This window comes from Hibiscus syriacus, unplaced genomic scaffold, assembly GCF_006381635.1.
Source record: "Hibiscus syriacus cultivar Baekdansim isolate YM2019G1 unplaced genomic scaffold, ASM638163v2 tig00111280_pilon, whole genome shotgun sequence".
In the NCBI taxonomy this organism is placed as follows: Eukaryota; Viridiplantae; Streptophyta; class Magnoliopsida; order Malvales; family Malvaceae; genus Hibiscus; species Hibiscus syriacus.
The window spans coordinates 8,376-15,994 of NW_024063046.1; the positions used below are offsets into that span (position 1 = coordinate 8,376).

A 7,619-nucleotide genomic window follows, 5' to 3' on the forward strand; every position below is an offset into this window, starting at 1 on the left:
TATCATAGCAATATAGTTTAGTGAGTATATAGTTTTCATTAAAGATCATGTATCATGTCATATTATATAGCTCATTAGATTGTTACATATTACATAGTTCATTAGGTCATTGCATATTAAATGTTATGTAGTTTATTAGGTAGTTGCATATATATTGCATATTATATAGTTTTGTTAAATAGGTGTATGTTATATTGTTGCATTAAATAATTAATATAGTTAAATAATTAGCATTTTCTTGTTAGAATAATCCATATTAGATTAGGCCATTTCACTTTTATTTTTGTTTTTGAAAAATCAAAAACCAAAAAGAGAGTCCACTTTTATTAGTATATGCCCATTACATTTGATTTGATTTTTAAAGGCCCAAACAAATGGCCCAATCTTTCAAACATATACATATAATCTAAAACGGTTGCTCACCATTGTTACAACTGTAGTCTAAGGAAACATCCCAAACAAATCACCGCAGTAAATGGCCTGATCGATATGTGGATGAATTTTCTTTATTTCAGTCCCAAGTTCTTGTTCAATCCTCTACCTGTTAGGGGGGGGGGGGCATATAATCAATGAATCATTTCAAATTCAATGTATATTGTACTAAAAGTTTCAACCCAGCTAGAGAGATGATAACATACAAGTTAAAGCTGTCCTCGTAACTGAACAAATTCACTGCTAATCCAAGATGACCAAACCTTCCTGATCGACCAACCTGCTCATTAAGTGGACGTCCGTGAGGATTACCAAAATAAAGATCAATGCTGCAACTTAAAATAGAGAAATAAAGATCAATGCTGCAACTTAAAATAGAGAAAATATTTTAGCAAACATACTCGGTGAAGGTAGGTTTCAGAGTTCTTGGAGAAGTCAAAGTTAATAACAACATTCACCGCTTGAATATCTATACCACTTGTGAAAAGATCTGCAGCAAGTATACTTACATCATTTATTATGAAATCATTCTTCAATAACGAGTATTACAGAATGCTTTATTAAGAGCAAAACCATTTTCTGCACTAGGGAGTTAATACTAGTGAAACTAAAATTAGAAGAATGCTACACGAAACAACAAAATATCAAAACCAAAACTTCCATATTGCTTAACATGTACCACCATATGTTGGCAATCATTCAAGTTCCAATATTCACATAATTAATGCCTTAGTTTAGGATTTTGCGAAAGAGAGACATCAAAGCTAAAAGTGTGGAATAGCACTGAAAAAGATAAGCAGTAGAGGGTTCGGGTAGTAGGTTATACATTTCAGCATCCGAAAATGAAAGAGGACGAGAAGAAAACAAATGCCTGCAAGAGTATATCTAAAGAAAAAAAAGCCTACAAGAAATACAGCAAATGGAAGTCCAACAATCTACACATTTCCTAGTTAAATAATCGAATTATCCAAGAAGATTAGCTCGTATGATAAACCCACAGCATAACATACCAGTACAGACAAGGTTCCTGCATGCTCCATTGCGGAAATCATGAAATACCCTGTTACGATGGCCTTGTAGCATCTTTGCATGTATATAAAAGCAAGAAGCCAAGTTCTGTAATTTTCTTGGCCAACAACTCCACTCGATTTACCGAGTTGCAGAAAATGATTGATTGGTTTTTTTGCAGCTGTATATAAATATATTCACATACCATGAAAACAAAAGGAAAAGAGAGAAGATTAGATAAGACGTTTATTCAAGGGAAAACCTTAGGGAAAAGAGTATTTAAGCAGTGGACTTTCTGCCTTTCTTCCACAAAAGCATAATATTGTGTAATACCCTTTAGGGCAAGTTCATCCATTAGATTAATAATATAAGGTTTTTGTAGATATCTGTCTTTAAAGTCCTTAACTGTAACTGGATATGTGGCTGAAAACATCAAAATTTGGCGATTTTCTGTCAGAAAACAAATCAGCTGCTCTACAGAAGGTTGAAACTCAGGAGACAGAAGTTTATCAGCCTGAAAGAAACCAAAACACATAACATCAAACTGTGCAGATGAAAATATTAAAACAAGTACACTACAAGACAATCAAATACCTTCCTTTTTACAGAAACCTATAAGAATTATTATGCTGATGACTCAACTTAATTCTAGTTGAAGATATAATATAAGAGAAGATATAATATAATAAAAAGAATAAAAAATTCAGTGTAGTAATATTAAAACTAAAGATAGAGTGCTCAATCTTTACAGAAAAATAGACAAGGGGACTCGGGGATCTAATGAAATTAGTATGCACAAAAAATAAATAAAATAAATGCAGCCGCAACCAGCTTCACTAACTTCAAATAGTATATCAGTTAAATTTTCCAAAGAAAGATAGAATATATGGGTTCGGTAAAGATTGAGCATTTTATCTTTAGTTTCTCATATTACTACACTGAATAAGTATTAGGAATTATATTTAAATTCCTTAAGCTAAAAATCCCAAAACTAATGCAAGAACTTGGACCATTGGATAGAATACAGTAAACCGTTGTGAAGAGAACAAGGTGCACACTAAGCACTAAAACTACTATATTGCAGTAAATAAATGTATGTGTGTTTTGTTTGTGTCTTGTACATATAGAATAAGATTACGCCATATATTCTAATAAAAAATCTTAAACTGTGTTCCAGTGTGTCCAACAAACCATGCAATTTTTTTAATTTGCTGAACAACTTCCTTTGATTGTTCGTTGCTCAAATTATTGAGAATAAAGAGTTTGATATTGTCCCCATTTTCTACTATTAAAGGTACAGTTAATTTTAAAAAAAAAGTAGAAAGTAAAGAAATTAAGAACTTCAAAAAGGTATACTTTTTCTACACCTATAATCTGGGAGTGTGTGGTTGTGTGTGTGTGGGTGTTGGGGGTTGGGGGAAGCCTAGGAGTAGTAAGCACACGACTGATCAAATGTGCCTAGGAACACTTTGGTGCATGCCTCAACAACATGGACGATTGTAACAGGTTAAGGATACTACCACTTTCCCTTTTTAGCAAAAAAAGAAGTACAAATACTTAATTACCGGTTCAAATAGTGGCAAACACTTCTGGCCTCCTACCCAAGCAAAAAGACCAGCCATAAAAACCATTTGTCAAGATAAATAAAAAAATAATCTTCTTTCCTAGTATATCCAAAATGCTTCTAACTTCGTCAACTTCTCTCATGTTAAACTTGAAAGAAAGAAAAATTAAGCTGAGAGAAAAGTACAGAGAAACAACCAAATAATTACCTCATCCATGATAAGCATTGAACAATCTTTCAAAACACAAACACCCTTTTTAGCAAGTTCTAGTATTCTGTCAGGGGTTCCAAGCAACAAATGGACTGGTTGATACAAACGCATGATATCATCCTTGAGACTGGTACCTCATGTTGTGACCATGACTTAAATTTGTAAATGCTTTCCAAGCTCCTTGCACACTTGCGATGTCTGCAGAGCCAATTCTCATGTTGGAACAAGTATAACTGCAAAAACACATACATTGAGTAAAAACAAGAAACTAAACACATAATTAATGTAAAAACATCCAAGAGAAGCATTGACAACTTCTTTGGTGAAAAGTAAGATAATAAAATAGAGAAGGGAGGTATGAAATTGTCTTGTTTCTCAAATTAAGACAAACTGAGTTCAAATGTAGAACTTATTTGGGTAGGCTACAGAAAGATAATGTTAATGCCTGGACTGATGCAAAAAACTTGAACCTATTTGCAAGAAGGAAGACTTAATGCACTTGCTTCAGGAACTGGTACAGAATATTGTCTCTCACTAGACTATGAACATCCATGATAAAGCATTCAAACTTTAGTTAACTATATGCACAGATGGTATTCATCTCTTTTCTACTATTTGATCGACAAACAGATCAATTGGGTCTAAAATTGATGCACATAGAAATATATTATGAAAAACAGTGGATGAAGATTTAACCTTGAATAAAATTCTTTTCTTGGTCAATTTTTTCCAAGGCGGGAATGCAAAATGCTGCTGTCTTTCCAGTTCTGTTTATGGCTCTGGCAAGAATATCACTTCCAGTTAAAGCAATGGGAATACTCTCTTCCTGAATAGGTGAAGGTCTTTCAAAACCCTTCTCATATATTCCCATAAGAAGTTCATGTTTCAAAAGTAGTCCTCAAACTCATTTCCCTTTGTAGCTGTCACATCCTGGATATTAGATATGTGTCAGAAAAAAAAATCATTAGACTTCATTAAAAAAATTCATGCATTTCCAAATACTAGTGGTACCACTCTTTCCCCTAGACATTAGATATGTGCAGAAAAAATACAATAGATATGCTAGCAAAGATTAACTAAGCCAGATGAACTCAACGTCAGTGAACTACGTATCACTCTCCCCAAGTTAGATATATCATAGGATAAGAGGAATTAAAGAAAGTACACCTGCATTACCAGAATAATATAAGAGAACAATTTGTCCTTTGCACCATTCTAAAGATCTTAGAATAATTTATTTGTCCTATGCTGAAATTGCCTTCTAAACTATCCAATATAAACAGGGCCTTCAATGAATTGTTAAATGACAGTTCAGCTATACAAGGTTAATAACAAGGAAATAGAAAATCTAATACATACATGACAAAAATATCATTTACGAACACACCACTGTTTTATATGGTGGCATCTTTAGCCTTGCCTTCCAATCATGTGAACTGAAAGTGAATGGAGTAAAAAGATAAACAATTGTAAAACGACGCACAATAAACATGAACTTTCAGTCTATGAAATATAAATTGTCAACTCAATGGAACATACATAGTTATATTTTTATAAATCAACGAAGTAAATAGTAATTACAGGAGCAATTCATAAATTTGCCAAGCCACATTAAGTCCTTCCTAACAAATTGGAAGCTCAGGGCTAAATCAATCCAAAAGTTATAGCTCTATCCGGCAACGCAGGACACAACACGATACGGGGAATAACTAAAATGTGATACTAAAATGAACATAAATTCGACACTGAGTAAGTAGTAATATTCCAGAAGAGATAAAGCCAGAAATACAAATAAGGGAATTACAACAAAACAAGAATAAATCAAAATGGACCTCGAGTCAGTGGCTTCGGATTGTATGGTCTTCTCGACCTCGTCCATGACATTGGAGTCATTGCCGCCAAGAAACTGGTTTCTCCTGAGCCAGTGCTGATGTTGATGTTGTTGTTGTTGAAAGTGGTGGTGATTATGAGTAAAATTTGAATGTTTATTTGTCTTCCGGTGAGGAATGGACGGCGTTTGTGGACTATCTGAGTAAAAGGGTGTCTAGGAGAGCTGTCGGGGAACTTTTTCAACACCATGGTCGTGTATTAAGGGTTTACATTCTGATCGGATCCATTAAACTAAAGTATAGGAACCATACTTTTGCCTTTGTTTAGTTCGAGAAAGAGGAGGGGTTAAAGAAAGCGATTGAGAAGGTAAACGATACATGGATTGATGGAAAGTGAGTCTTTGTTGGGGTTGCGAAATATAATAGTAAGAGGGCTATGTTAGCAGTTGGGAGTACGTCCAAGTTGATTACTGAGAAGTTGAATAGGGGTGAGGATGGTAAGAAGAGAGAAGATATAGATGTTTTGAACAGATTAAGGGATGGAAGATCGTATAAGGATGTATTGGTTTCAAATGAATGGAGGAGGAATGAAAAATTTCCTATGGATAAAAGAGAAGGATGTTCGAGAAGGGATGTAGGGGTGAAGAATGTATGGGAGATGCACATCCCCTTGGGTGATTCGAATTGGATAAAACGTTCTCTTACAAGGATCATTAAACCATTATTTGAGTTGGGGTTGGTTCAAAAGAGATTAGAAAGTGATGGGATAAAGGTGAAAGTTTCCAGATGGGGTTATGCATGGTTACCTTTGGTTCGATTAAAGAGCTTGAAGAAACGTGGTCGAAGAAGAAGGGAGAGTTAATGTTCTGGTTCAATTGGTTGGAACCCCTTTTGAATGATAAAGGTATTTCAATGGCTTTTTGCTCGGTAGAATTATATGGCATTCCATTGTTATGTTGGAATGCTTCCTTTTAGGAGAAGCTGGTTGGAATATGGGGAAATTGATGTGTATTTTGTATAGCACGTTGAATAGGTTGGATTTGTCGGTGGAAAGGGTGTTGTTGAGGGTGGGAAGCCCTTTTGACGTACCGAATTGGATAACTTTAGGTGCTTATGGGAGATCATACAAAGTTACTATTAAAAAATGCAGCTTTCGGCGAGGAGGGGGAAGGTAGAAAAGTTGAGGTGGTTTAAAGAAGTGATCTGGAAGTAGAGGAAACACGTCAAAGGGTTGACAAGTGGCTTGATGGGACTGGGGTAGCTGGAAATTCTGGCCGCGGAGAAGCTTAATGTCAACGCAACAGGAAAATCATGGGGAACATGATGAGAGAAGGGTGTCAGATTTTTTTTACTTAAGTAGGGACTTTAGAGGGGACTTTGAGGGGATTGGTCTGAGGGAAAATTTGAACTTGTGGGCTAGTGGTCAAGCCCACTCCGATAAAACCAGTGAGCCCACCTCTCCCATAGGAAAATAATTCCATCTGAGCCTACTGTTAATTACAGATTATGGGCTTTGAGAAGTATATGGCTGGTAGTGAGGAACATATAAGTGAGCTAGATGGTATGGGTAAGGTCGGAGATAATGGAGTTAAGGAAATAGGAAAAGTTGGTATTACTTGTAATTCGACAGATAAGGGGAGTGGATCAAGGAAAGAATATGCAACATTAGTTTCTTCACATGGGTATTTGGGAGAAAAATCATTGGAGAATGAAACTTCACGTTCTAAGTGCAATGGATATGTTAGAGATTTTGTAAGGAACACCAATAAAGATAGGAGATATGAGAGAGTTTATAAGAGAACTGGGGGTGTTAAAGAAAAATGTCAATCTGAAGTGGGGGATATGACTTTTATAGTTTCAGAAGATGATGAAGAAATTAATGGTACATGGGAAGTGGGAAATCTCTTAGGTATATCTTTTAAGGGGAAAAAGCGGTGGCTGAAAAATTAGCTAAAATTAGTAAAAAGTGTGGGGAGGAGGAAGGTCGATAGACTTTTCTTCATCTGAAAGGGGTGGTATTGTATTAATGTTAAATTTTTTTGTTTTATCTTGGAATGTACGAGGTTTAGGGAGGAATGAGAAAGTGAGGGAGGTTAGGAGAAAGATAGGGGAAAAAAAGCCGTTAGTGGTATTCTTGCATGAAACTAAAATTCAATTGATGAACTAATCGTTGTTGAGGAGAGTGGGAGGGAGTTTCTTAAAAGGTAGTGTGGTTACTCCTTCAGTGGGACTGCAGGGGGGTTATTTATTCTGTGGAATAAATAGAAGATTGATGTTGTGGACCAGGTTGTGAATAGGAGATTTATTGCGGTTTTAGAAAAATTTAATGATTCGGATATTAAATGATGGTTTGTTAATGTCTATGGTCCTACAATTGAAGTGGAGAATGAAGGTTTTTTACTGAGTTGTTGTCGTTTGTTGAACAAGCTGGTGGACCTATTTGTGTAGGAGGAGATTTCAACTCTTATTTGATTCCTGAAGATAAATTAGGTATGAATCAGAATTTTCATTCAATGAAGGTTTTTTCAGATTTTATTCAAATGTCAGATTTAATTGATCTTCCTATGAGTGGGGG

The 7,619-nt window shown here is 35.2% G+C and overlaps 1 pseudogene; it reads right to left on the minus strand.

Moving 5' to 3' along the window:
- Positions 1–441: 441 nt before the first annotated feature.
- LOC120157938 lies at positions 442–5,175 on the minus strand (annotated as a pseudogene).
- Positions 5,176–7,619: the final 2,444 nt, after the last annotated feature.